Raw genomic sequence first — 13939 nt, 5'->3', positions numbered from 1 at the left:
CTATGTACACACGATGGTGATGTCAATCTAATCTTGTATTTACTTTGATCTACTATGATGCATGCTTATTCTCATATGACTAGCTAGCATATATTCTTAGTAGGAATAGATGTAATCGTGGTGATTAGTCTATGTCTTATGGATACATCTTAGTAGTGCGTAGGAAGTCGGTGTGATTACTCTTGTATGGTGACAGCATGCGGGAGGAAAAGGTCGAACGATTGCGTAATGTTGAGTAGGATCGATGGCGAGTATTGAGGGAGTCGTGGAGGTAAAGCTTTGGGAAACTAGAGGCGTCAACACGCACCTCGCAAGGGCGACCATAAGAAAGTAGGCCGCTTGCGAGCTGCCTTTCTAAGAGATGACATTTTATCAAGGTGTTACATAAATTGGCTACCACTTTGGCTGGAGCTACAACAAGAAGACAATAAGCTCATGTTACCTTTTGTTGTGTTACCTCACATATACATGGATGTGATCTATATACCTTATTTATAATGCTTATCTCAAGATTGGGTTATATTTATATGCAATTCATACTTCTTGATAGGATTAGATCTGTTTAGCTAGATAGAGAACCCGAGTCAGTTCGCTGCCGATCTATGGATTAATAAATCTTGGATGGAATACTCTAAGGAAAAAACTATAATAATCTGTGCGCTTGCGGTTCACGACTTGATATTCATGAAATATTGAATAAAAGCACAACCATGAAAAAAGGTTGTTCATCCAGCATCTGTGCAACGCTAGTCTGTACAACCATAGTATGAGCCCATGTGCATGAAAAACGGCACAGGAAACATCCGCACGTCATACATGATGGTCTTGCTAGTTTGGGCCGACATGATATTGGGCCTTCCTGGTTCCTGGGCTATACGATTCAGATGTTTTTTAAGCTACACGATTCATATGTTTTCTATCTTCCACGAGATATTGTCTATCTTGTGGAAGATAGAAAACATCTTCATCGCACAGGAAGCATCAGGTCCAGGACCTCAAGCAACTGGCCGGTCAATAGTGTCTGTTCGTTGTTGTCGCAAAAGTTGCGGTTTGAATTCTTGAATGCAGGAATGGCATGATTGCAGGCTGGAGCTTAGGTGATTGTTGCGAAAATGTACGTTGTAATAAGTGACAGTAGCATATTCTGGTGGGTTGAATCTTTAATTTGTTCCCTGAGTAGAAAATGAGCTAGAGTCTTAGAATATGGATGAAGAAAGAACAATAAGCGTAACCAAAAGTTTAGACAATGAGAGCACGTTAGCACAGAACAGAGCATCAATATTGCCCAAAAGACTACAACTCAAAGAAACAAGTAACGTTCACGGGCCTATAATGGAATATCAAAACCACATTTGCTGTCTGGTGACATCAGACATGCCATTACACATTCAGAATCACTCTGATGAACTGATGGTACATAATCAAAGATGAACCAAAACTCTTTTCAAAGATGCATCAAAACTAAAAGAGGCAACTGAAGTTGACATGTTCAGTTCTGAACCACATTTGGTGTCAGGTGACTACTTGCACAACATACATCAGACCTTTGCACTCAGGTGATATTTTTTTTTTCTAGAATACGCAGGAGAGCTGCGCATCATTCCATTAAGAAGAGATAAAAGTACTAATACAACGCGGGCCTATACCGGGCACACGCACACGGTCAGTAGATCAAAGGGCCGATTACACGATGCTGGAGCTACCAAAAATAAGACCTTAAGGCCTAACGTCACTGACTCACAAAACACCAACCCACACTATGGAGGCAGTGTGCCCCGGCCATGAACCAGGCCGCCGCTTCCGCCGCGACTGCATCTGCTAGCTGCTGCGGTGTCCGTTGAGTGTTTCCGGCGAAGACCCGACTATTGCACTCTTTCCAAATGAGCCAGGAGACTAAGGTGAAAGTGGAGTCTGAGTCCTTGCTTCCTAGCGCCATGGAATCCTCATCTCCGGAGCAACCACCAGTCCAATAATGAAGACCCGGCGGCTGGCAAGGATGAGGCATTTCCCGTCAGTTGATCAACTACGTGCCATACCTGCTGCGTGTAACTGCAGGTTGCAAGCAGGTGATCGGAGGTCTCAGGCTCCTGGCAACATAAACAGCAGTCGTCCCAGTTTTGTAACCCATGCTTCTTACGACGAGCTGATGTCCAAAGCCGCTGCCTTGTAGCAAGCCACATGAAGAGTTTAACTCGGAGGGGAGCCCAAGCTCGCCAGATACATCGAAAGGCCGGAGATTGAACAGACCCCACGAAGAAGAAATTGTATGCTGACTTTGCCGAGTATGAGCCTAACTTCTCCCAACGCCACACTATCCTGTCCACAACCCCTTCCTGGAGCTGGACGTTGGATACAGCATGCCATAACTGAACATATTGTGAAATTGCAGCCACAGTTAGTGTCCCGACGATGTCCTGGATCCAACTTTTCTCCATGAGAGCAGCCCCCACTGTTCTTGTTCTTCTGATATGAGGCTTAACCATTAGGCACAGGTCAGGAGCTAGAGTGCAAGGAGATAGGGTGTCCAGCCACTGATCTTCCCAGAAAAGTGCGGTGTTCCCGCTGCCCAGTTGCACCCGGGTGGAGATCTGGAAGGCTTTTTGCAAAGTGCTGCTCTTTTCCAGGGTGTTGGCCAAGTATTTCCAAGGCCGCCGGTCATCGGTCCTTTTGAACCACAGCCAGCGCAATCGCAGAGCCACCGATGCCCGACGGAGGTCTTGGATTCCTAGACCCCCTACTGTTTTAGGACGGCAGGCAATTGGCCAGGTCACAGGGCATTGCCCTCCATTGGCAGTCGGCTTACCAGCCCACAGGAATCCTTTTCGGAGTTTGTCAATTTCATGGAATACCCAAGCTGGAATGTCAAGAGAAATAAGATTATAGGTACAGGTGGCCGTCAGGACCGATTGGACCACAGTCATTCTCCCCGCCTTGTTCATAAGCTGTGCCTTCCAGTTTGAAATTTTGCTGGCCACCTTATCAATCAAAGGCTGGAACTGATTCTTCCTAAGGCGCCGCACCGACAGGCGCATACCAAGGTATTGTATAGGAAATCCTACAACTTGAGCTGGAAAAATGCCTCTGATTCTCTCTACTTGCTGGTCACTGCATGCAATTGGGGCAATGGAGCACTTCTGCAGGTTTGTGCGGAGTCCAGAAGCATTACCAAAAAAATCCAGAATCCCTCTGATGGCAATAGCATCCTGAACCACAGGCCTAGCGAAAATGATCACATCATCAGCATACAAGGAGCACTGATGACAAATGGTGCTGTCTGCTGGAGGGGCGAGGACACCCAGATCAGCTGCCCTCCTGAGGAGCCGGTGCAGAACCTCCATGACAAGTATGAAAAGCATCGGCGAAAGGGGGTCGCCTTGCCTCAGCCCTCTAGCATTATCAATTAGTCGACCGGGGGAGCCGTTGAGCAGCACTCTGGTGGTGGCCGAAGACAGCAGGGCAGAAATCCAGTCCCTCCATTTAGTCCCAAAGCCCCTCGCTTGGAGGACTTGCAGAAGGAATGGCCAGCACACCGTGTCAAAAGCTTTAGAGATATCAAGCTTGATTAGCAGACTTGGCTTTCTTTTTCTGTGTAGAGATTTCGCAGCAAGCTCAACAAACTTGAAATTATCATGGATGGATCTTCCCTTGACAAAAGCGCTCTGATTAACATCCACCAGATTGTGAAGCTCCTTACTAAGATGGTTAGCAAGCAACTTCGTCACTATCTTCGCAAAGCTATGCACCAGGCTGATAGGCCTGTAGTCAGCAGGTGAGGTGGCGTCCTGTTTTTTCGGTATAAGGGTGATTAGAGAGCTGTTCAACCAGCCAAACTGAATACAAGCCCCATGGTAGAGCGCGTCAAAGCATGCAAGGATGTCGCGCTTGATCACCGGCCAGGCCGCTCTATAGAACTCCGCAGTGAAGCCATCCGGCCCGGGGGCACGCTCTTTAGGTAACTCGACAATGGTTCTCCATATCTCCTATTCAGGGAATGGAGCTTCCAGGGGATCAAGGTCCAGTGGCAGCAATCCTAGCGAAGCAAGATCGATGGCTTCAGTTCTGGACGAAGGTGTTCCAAGGATCATCGTGAAATAGTTGAATAGGAGTAGCTCCTTTTCATCATGTGTGATAGCAGTGACACCGTTGTGCTCAAGTCTAGCTATATGTTTCTTCCTCGTGCGGTGACTGGCATCTAAGTGGAATAATTTAGTGTTGGCGTCACCCTCTTTTAGGAAGAGAAGCCTGGACCGTTGGCGTGCAATGGTGCGCTCGAGGGAAGAGAGGCCAAGGACTTTGCATTTGAGTTGATTCCTTAAATGAGCTTCCTCTTGTGATAGGAGCCTGATCTCCTGCGCCCGGTCCAGCCACAGGATCAGAGCTCTGGCAATCATGAGCTGTACTTTGACATCGCCCACTTTCCTACTACTCCACTGCTGCAGCGCCTTGGAGGTCCGCTTGAGCTTCTGGTCAAGGGAGATGAACGGGTCGTTCGTGGCCGTCGGCCCACCCCAGGCCCCCTGGACAGTTTCAAGGAATCCCGGCATCCGAACCCACCACGGTTCAAAGTGAAAACGACGCTTGGGGAGATAGTTGGCGTTGGACGCCAATAAAAGTGGGCAATGATCAGAGATGTCCGTCGAAAGAGCCTGGAGCATTGCAAAACAATAGCAAACTTCCCAATCCACTGACACTAGAACACGATCAAGCTGTGCCATAACCGGGGTTTGTCGCTCATTACTCCATGTGTATCTTCTGCCCTGGAGGTAGATCTCCTTCAGGTTGACATCATCCACGAAACGCCGGAAGCGACCGATATTGCGACGATTAATGTTGGAGGTGCTTTTCTCCATTGCTCGCAAAATGAGGTTGAAGTCCCCCACAACAAGCCACCTAGACGAGGCCAGAGAGTGAACTAAGCGCAGCTCCTCAAGGAATTCGACTTTGTCACTGTCTGGCTGAGGTCCGTAGACGTTAGTCAGTGTCCAAGGCATGTCATGGCCTTGTATTAGAGCTGAAATGGTTAAGGAGTGGCGTCCCCCATGCAAACGCACACAAGAAACATCTGGGCTTTTGCAGGCGATCAGGATGCCCCCTCTGGTTCCTTCAGCCGGTAGATAATCGAACCACGAGAAGGAGCTGCCCAGCATTCCAGCAACAATGAAAGGTGAGATTACACTCATTTTAGTCTCCTGAATGCATACGATTGACGCCATCGAGTCGGACACCACAGAGCGTAGAGCTTCACGACGGGAACGTGCGTTCAGGCCGTGGACGTTCCACACCAGCATATTTATATTTGCAACTTCCATTAGAAAGCGTAGCCACAGTCAGCAGGGTACAACAGCAGCGTTAGACGCTGATCACCCCAGATTGGCTCACAAGGAGCCTTAGCTGGGCGTCAGTGAGGCCGTTAGCCATCGGAAGGATGTCGCGGAGCGTAGCAAAATGCTGGGGCTGCACAGAGGAAGACAGGAACTTGTCGAAATTGCGGGGAGTGGCGCAGTTGTCGTCAGCATCCTGGGACAGAACACCCAACTTCTTCATGGCGAGGATCTTGCCCTTGCGGGATGGGCGGACTGCAGCATTGAGGGGTTTGGTGGCGAGCCGGTTGCTACGGCGGGGCGTCTCTTTAGTGACGAGCGGCACCGCTTGGATCAGGGGGCGTTCCGCCAGCGGGGGATCTAGGGGCAGTCGAACACTATGGAGGAAGGCCTCAGTTCTCTCCCGGGCCACCAAGGAGGAAGAGGGGGGACGGTGGTGACTCCAGCTGAGGTTCCGGAGGCGTAGACGTCACCTGCGTCGGTGGCACCTGCTCAGACAGAGAGGGGTCCGCCGGCAACCCCTGCGAGCGACGGGGACGTCTGGAATACATGCAGGGAGGGGTCGGGTGCTCCCAGGCCTGCAGAACTCCAAACGCATCCAATTCAGGCGACTGGTCCCTCGGCAACAGAGATACAATGGTAGTTTCGAGCAACATTGGATCATCACGAGGCGGGGGCGAAGAAGACGGAGTGGCCGGGAACAGATCGGGTGTGAGGTCCGCCGGAGGGCGCCTCCCAAGGTGACCTGACCCCCGATGCTCACCTCCCTGCGGTGCCACAGCGACCGGGCGTGGCGGCGAAGAGTCCTGGCAATGCACCGGGCGGGGCATAGCCGAGGCAGCGAGGGTGATCACGGGGAGGCCAGACGCGCCCACACAGGGGTCCGACCCGCCAAGTAGAGGTACCGACGGGCGGACGAGTGGTTGGGGTCGAGGAGAGGCCACCGCCGAGTGCGCCGTCACAGGGGCGTCGGGCCGCCGCAGCGTCCGGGACGGCGGCGGCGCCGAAGAGACACGCCTGGAGCCGGAACCCGAAGCAGCGACATCTTCACTGCTGAAGAAGGAGCCGTCCTCGAATCCTTGCCACGTGGGGAAACCGTGCAGCCGCGGTCCGACCCCATCCCCTCCAGGGGCGTACCGGTCGGGGTCACCATCACGATCAGACCCCCCATCGCTGGACGGAGGTGAAGGGGATGGAGTCGGCGAGCGCAAGCGGAAATCCGCGACATGGCGAAGCCGGATGACGATGTCGTAAAAAAGACCTTTCTTCTGCCGTAGGTAAGGCGGAAGGTTCCCCCAAATACTCTGCATCATCGTGTCGTCATAAGAGACTTGCTGTTCATGCTCTGCAATCCAGAGCCTACAGCGCTTCGGGATACGGGCCGGGTCGTCAGTCCATCCCTGCACCTTCATCGACCGCAGGTTCAGCCCGTCGCCGGGAGCAGACGCCACCTGCTCCACCCAGCAACCAGGAGCAAGGATTTTCCTAGCTGTGCGGGCGCACCAAGCGTGCGCAGGGATGCCATCCAGCTCCAGAGATACACGAAAGAGGCAAGAGCCGGCGTTCGCCCGGACCAGCCGCGTCCAGGGGTGGAGGGAGAAACGGAGACCGCCAACCTGCACAAACCGCGCATCCATAGCCGCGTCTCTGGCGCGCTGCGACGTGAAGGAGACCAGGAAACTCTCAGGCCAGAATTGGCGCACCGAGAAGTTGTCTGACCCAGCCACCGGCAATTCAGCGATCGCGCGGCGAAAGCCCTCAATCGGCAAATCCGCCGGGGCACCTGGAGCCGCCGCTAGAAGAGAAAACCGAAGGCGCTCCTCCTCCGCATCCATGGCAGCATCTCTGGGTAGGAAGCAGGTGACTTCCCCAGGGCGGCAATCCGGGTGACCGGGAGGGAAGTCATCGATGAAGAGCTCGTTGGCGATGTCGTCTTCCGAGGGGGTATCGGAACCCGACGGCCCTTCGCGAAGCGGGGGCCGCGGCGGGTTCAGCTGCAGCGATGACGTGGTCAGGGAGCCACGCGGGTGAGAGGTAGCATTGCCACCCCCCGCTACTGACCGGGGGGCCGGGGCGCCCGTCGGCGTCGCGCCCGCGAGGCGTCGGAGGGGAATCCCGACGGGCACGCACGAAGCGGCACTCGTCCCCAACGCCGGAGGAGGCGGAGCTGGCCGGGCTGCGCGGCCGCTTGCAGTCGCGGGCGAGGTGCCAGAACCCGTGACACCGGAAGCAACGGATGGGGCGACGACATTGGGCAATGAGGTGGCTGAAGGAGAGGCAGTTGAGGCATCGACCATTAAGCTCCGGCGGGATGCCCTTCGCCGCAGGTCGGGGATTGAGGGCCTCCAAGAACTGGCGCTGCGCACGGCGTTGACGCCGACGCCTCCTGGACCGGGTGCGGCGACTCTCCGCCGTAGTCCAGCCCTCGTCCGCCGCAGCATCGGAGGGGGGCAGAGGAGCGGCCGCAGATCGAACAGCCGGGGGGGGGGGGGGTACGGCCTCGTGGAGGGGGCCCGGGGGCCACAGAGGTCTGGCCGCGGCGCCCAAGGGGGCGGCGGCTGGCACCTCGCGGCCCCGGGGCGACGACCCCAGCCGGGGGAAGGAGGCGCGGGGGAGGCGCGAGCTTGAAGGTGGGATGGGATGGGGGAGGAGCCTTGACTGGTGGAGGGGGCGGCGGGCTGGATAGGAGGATGTCGCGGTAGGACGGCCGCGGGGAGCCTCCGTAGGAGGACGAGTCAGATCCGGACTCATCCCGCCATCGGACCTGCTTGCCCCGACCGCCGGATGTCCCCCCGGGGAAGAAGGGTTCCGCGCAGGGGGAGAGCTTTCGGGACGGGGAGGGGGATCCTCCCAATGTGGGGCTGGTGGTCACCGGTGCCGGAGTGGCCGCCGGTGAGGGGTGGTCGTGGGGACCGGGGGCGGAGCTCAGCGGGGAGCGCGGGGAGCGGAGCGGAGCGAGAGCCATCCTCCAGACCTTCTCTCTTTCAGGTGATATTTGATTCAGGCTACACGCTTGACATAGCAACACATACCACACCAGAATCCAGACATACTGTACTATCCTACTCCACTTCAATTTGCAGCGCTCTACGCGTCGGCCTCGAGAAAGAGCCCGAGTCGTTGCATGGTGCCCGGACGACCATACTCCGCGATGGAGAGATCCTTCAGGTCCCTCTCGTCAGGCAGCACCGCCCTCTCCATCTCCAGCAGCTCCCGGCGGACCTTCGCCTTGGCGATCAGATCGGCCTTGGAGTGCTCCTCTGCTTCCGTGTTCCGCGGCCATCCTCTTCCGAAGGGTCCCAGCGCAGGGTCTACGGACGTCTCGACGACGCAGCTGCGGGTCACCTTGGTGCGCTTCGGATGGGCTCCGGGAACTGCTCCTGAGCGGCGGCGGCGCGGCGAGCCTTCTTCTCCCGCACCATGGCGCCGCAAGTAGCAGTTCCGACGACCTGCGGCCGCTTCATGAGCGGGCGGGCGACAGGTATGATCTCCATCTCCACGACGGCACCGTTGCGGACGAGCTTGGTGTACTTCGGGCAGGGCACGGGGAGCTTCCGGTCGGCGCCGACTCGGCCGGTCGACGACTCCCGGGGACGCTTCGAGAACGGGCGGGCGCTGGGAACGGGAGCGGCGCGACGAAGGGCGCCCATAATGGCTCGCTGCACGGCGAACGAGCAAGCAGATAAACATTCACGGGTCTCGCCGCAAGCGATCGAGAGGTTTCGCCGGGAGGGAGAAGATCAGAAGAGGGCCGGTGGGAGGATGGATCTAGATCGACTGAGGAGACGGGATCGGCATGGATCCGTCGAGTGGTTTTATCGTTCCCGGGCGAGGGGCCTCGACTCGAGTCGGAGACGGTCGCCAGCACACGCTTACGCCGGCTGGTTCCGACTTCCGACTTGCAAGTTCCAACAAGAATTCGAACACGAAGCAAGCTTGGTGCCTTGCCTGTTCACCAAGCACCAGGAGGCGGGAATTTGTTTCCGTCTACCCACCGAGGAAACGTAATCTGATTAGGCAATGGCGGTGATCCTTCCGATCTTCTGTACAGTTGCAAAGCGGCAATCGAGACCGATTGGCACCAGTCACCAATTGTTTGCCGAGAGCACAAAACCGATCTTGCACCTGGAGGATTTTGACAACATGATACAGGGGTTTCTCAGGAACTCAAACGTGTGTGTCGGTGCACATTCGTTTACTACGAATATACGTTGAAACGATTATTCAGAAAAGATACATCTTCTTTTTTTTTGAACGGAAAAGATACAAATGCAGATCCAATCACTGAATACGGTTGGAGAATCACACAGGTCAGAGCGCATAACCCTTTTGGGCTGTCTGCGATGCGGCCAGTGGCACCTCTGCCCAACGGCCCAGCTGGACTACCAGGCCGTATTTTGCAGGCAGACCGCGTCACTTGGGCTTTCGAAGCCCGTCTAGAGTTTGCAAGCCCCAGGCCTTTATGTAGTGATGACGGTTCCGGTGCATAACAGTGAAGCCTGGAACAGTCAAACAGAATCCTCTCTTCATCTCTTGAGTAGAAAAGAGAACTCTGAGCCCACCGCGCCATGCTCACCTCAAGCAACTACTCCGTAGCTGCTAATGGTTATTCCTCCTTGTCGCAAAAGTTGGGGGCTGAAAACTTAGATATAGGAATGACATGATCGAAGGCTGAAGGAGCTTGGTTGATTGTTGCCAAAATATGTGTTCTAATAAGTGACCCTTAGGCAAAGCTGTCATGTGCGTGTGCCAAGAAACTTGTATGTGAACCTGTTGATGCATCCAGGGTGGGAAGTGGAAACAAAGTGCATGATTCTGCAAAAGTCTTTGTATTCTGATTGTAATACGTGTAAGGCTGCACCTTTGTTTCCCCTCGATTGAAACTGAGCTACAGTACGAGAAAATGAATGAAGAAAGAACAAGAAGTGTAGCTAAAAGTGCAGACAAATGAGAGCAGTTTAGCACAAGAATAGAGCATCAAACCTTGCATGAAAGGCTGGAAGCCTAGAACTGAAAGAAACGAGTAAAGTTAGCCTGCCCATCCATAACACACATTTGCTGTCCGGAGGCGTCAGACACATTCAGAGCCACTGTGATGAACTGATGATACACAATGAAAGATCTATGCATCAGTGAGAGTCACATGAGACTTCATCAAGAACTCGATCTATAGTTACAAATAAAGCATCAAAAGTTGCCCAGAACTAAAAGGGACAGATTAAGTTTACATGTTGCATGCTGAAATATTGGCATACCCAGCCCTGAAGCACATTTTGCTATCAGGTGACAACTGATTTAAGCTACATGGCACAACATACATCTATCAGACATTTACTCTCAGGTGATATTTGATTCAGGTTACATGCTTGACACCACAACACATACTGCAGCAGACTTCAGACATGTCCATTCAGACAAACTATCCTACTCCAGCTCAATCTGCACCGCTCTACGCGTCGGCCTTGAGGAAGAGTCCGAGCCGTTGCATGATGCCGGGACGGCCATACTCGGCTATGCACAGGCGCCGCAGGTCCCGTGCGTGGATGCTCTCGTCGGGCAGCACCGCCCTCTCTATCTCCAGAAGCTGCCGTCGGATCTTCGCCTTGGCGATCAGATCGGTCTTAGAGTGCTTCTCTGGTTCCTTACTCTGCACCACCTCCGATGCCGGTTCCGGTGCCGGCTGCACAGATGTTCCGTTCTCCTGGGGAAGGACCGCCTGTGGAAGTGGAACCGGGACGTCGACGGTCTCGTCGGGATCGCTGTCAGATTCGCTGTCCGAATCTGAATCACTCGAAGATGAGCTTCCGGAGTCGCTGTCTGAATCTGAATCGCTCGAAGACGAGCTTCCAAAATCGCTGCTTGAGATCGGGCTATTGCCGGATTCGCCAGCCTTCTCAACGGGAACGGCAGGGGAGACGCCGCCGCAGATGTCGACGAACTCGTTCTTGTCCTCCGCGCTCTCGAACTCAACGATCTTCGCGGGAGTAAAAACCTTCGTCCGCTGCGCCGGTGGCGTCTTGATGGAAGCCTCCGCCGGCGCTTCCGATCGTGGCTCGGCGGCGGCCATGGACCGCCCGTTGTTGCCGCTAGACAAGAGCTCCGCCTTCCTCAGGAGGCCGTGGAGGGCGTCGAGCTCCGCGGCCATCCTCTTCCGAAGGGTTCCCAGTGCAGGCTCGACGGAGATCGTCTTGACGCCGTCGCGGGTCACCTTGGTACGCTTCGGACTGGGCAACGAGAACTGCTCGTCTGCGCCGGCGCGGCTAGCCGACTTCTTCTCGCGCACCATCGTGCCACAAGTAGCGGTTTCGACGACCCGCGGCGGCTTGACGAACGGGCGGGCGTTGGGCACCTCGCCGTCGCCGCCGACAGGAATGACCTCCATCTCGACGACGACGCCATTACGGACAACCTTGGTGTACTTCGGGCAGGGCGCGGAGAGCTTCTGATCGCCGCCGACTCCGCGGGTCGTCGACGATGACTGCCGCGCCATGGCGCCGCAAGCCGCGGGTGCGGCGGCCCGCGAACGCTTCGAGAACGGGCGGGCGACGGGAGCGGGAGCGGCGCGACGAAGGGCGCCCATGGTTGGCCGCACGTCGAATGGGCGAGCAAACTCTCGCGGGTCTCGCCGGACGCCGGGAGGGAGAACTCAGAGAAGAGGACCGGTGGGAGAGGGAGGATGGATGTGGAGGCATGGAGGCATGGTGGGGTGCTATTAATCGTCCCCGGGCGAGTGATTCGAGTCGGAGACGGTCGCCGCCACGCGCTTCCGATGCGCCGGATGGTTCCGACTTCCGAGTCCGACTAGAATTCGATCGAGAAGCAAGCTTCGCGCCTTGCCCTTTTTCCAAGCACCAGGAGGCGGCAGTATGTTTCCGTCTCTCCCGCCAGAAAACGTAATCCGACGAGGCAATTGTTTGCCAAAACACAAAACCAATCTGTTGCCGGAGACCGATTGGCACAAGCCGTAAATTGTTTTGCCAAAACACAAAACCGCTCTTGCACCTAGACGATTTTGACAAAATGAAATGCCCAGGCATGCAGGGATTACCGATTCAAAGCTTACATTACGAACTCATGGTGTGTATCAGTGCAACACTTCATGTACTCCGAACGTATAATGAAACGATTATTCAGAAAAGATCAAAAGATACATACTCTCGCTCATGGTATTGCGGTTCCCATCACTGAACACGGTTGGAGAATTATGTAACAGCCTATAACACTGATCAACAACAGAAACAAAAATCCATGCAAAAAGAATACAATCTCATCGATGCATCCAGGAATCTCTATGGAATTACCTCGGCGCATGTAAAGTGCAAAATTTAAAACAAACTATTTATTATGGTATTCTCGGAAGAAAACACGATTGGGATATTTCCAACAAAGTACTAAGTCGTGCATTGGCATTATTTGTCATACATGGAGGGATTACACGTAAGAAAAGAGAGAAGATTATTTGCCGCAACTAACTAGTCTTTCGAGTCATGACTAAGAGCAACTCCAAGAGTTCCCCAAAAATTTCTTCTCCAAAATGAGTTATTGGGGCTATGCTAAAAAAAATTTCCCCTAAAACTATATCAGCCCACAGCAGAACGCTAAAAACTATCCTCCAATAATTTAAAACAGGCTTTGTCATCATAATTGAACCTGAGCTGCCCACCTCCCCCTGGCGCGCGCAGGGGACAGCTCCCTCTCGCAACACCCCCTACCCCGCGCGAGGCCCCTCGCGATCTCCTGCTCATCCTGTTCATACTTTGGCAACATGATGACGCTGGTAATCACACATCGACCCTGGTAATCACACATCCTCATCGAACCCGCCGGACCACACTAACAATAGCAGCAGAACACAACATCAAAACAATATTGCAGTGGAAAGTGGACAAAAGCACAAGACCAAATCTAACATGAGTGTTGAGGGAAAAGTACCGTGCAATCCCATCTACATGAGTTAACTGATTGAAGCAATGGTATCCACGTAGATTAACAGGGAACTAATTAATACCACACCAATCGGTGATTAACATTGGCCAGATGGACAACAGTCACCAATCTGGATAAACCTACAAAAAACTAACTGTATCCATCGGAACTGCACTACCTAGATGAAACAAACAAACAATCTAAACCAGATCACAAAAGAGTAACGCGATCCAACAATTAAATGCAAGTCCGACCGCGGAATCACGCGCATGCCAACATCAGCCCAGTCTTAATGCTGACAAACGAACCAATTTGTCCAACCTTATCACGTTCACATCCACTCGAACTCACGCAGCCCCGGATCTACACCTCTACCCGCAAATGGAACCCTAAGGGACATATCTATGATGAACACGAACACGCAGGAAATCGTACGAGGCATAGCAGTAGCAGATACGGATGGGGCCTCGAGAACTCGCGTACCTTGAGAGGATCAAACCCGCGCGGACCCCACCAGGCTGCCAGTGGAGAACCCGTTTGTCGCCTCTACCAGCTGCGTGAAGGTGAGCCGCTTGGGGAAGGCCTGCGCCGCTGCCGCCGCTCGGGAAAGACCTGGGGCCGCTGCTGCCGCCGCTTGGGAAGGTCGCCGCCGCTAACCCACGGGGAGATGGCATGCGTGAAAAAAAAAGGCG

The sequence above is a fragment of the Setaria viridis genome, chromosome 1 (genome assembly GCF_005286985.2).
Source record: "Setaria viridis chromosome 1, Setaria_viridis_v4.0, whole genome shotgun sequence".
Taxonomy (NCBI): domain Eukaryota; kingdom Viridiplantae; phylum Streptophyta; class Magnoliopsida; order Poales; family Poaceae; genus Setaria; species Setaria viridis.
The sequence above is the reverse complement of the archived record's forward strand: the minus strand, read 5'-3'. Positions refer to the sequence as shown.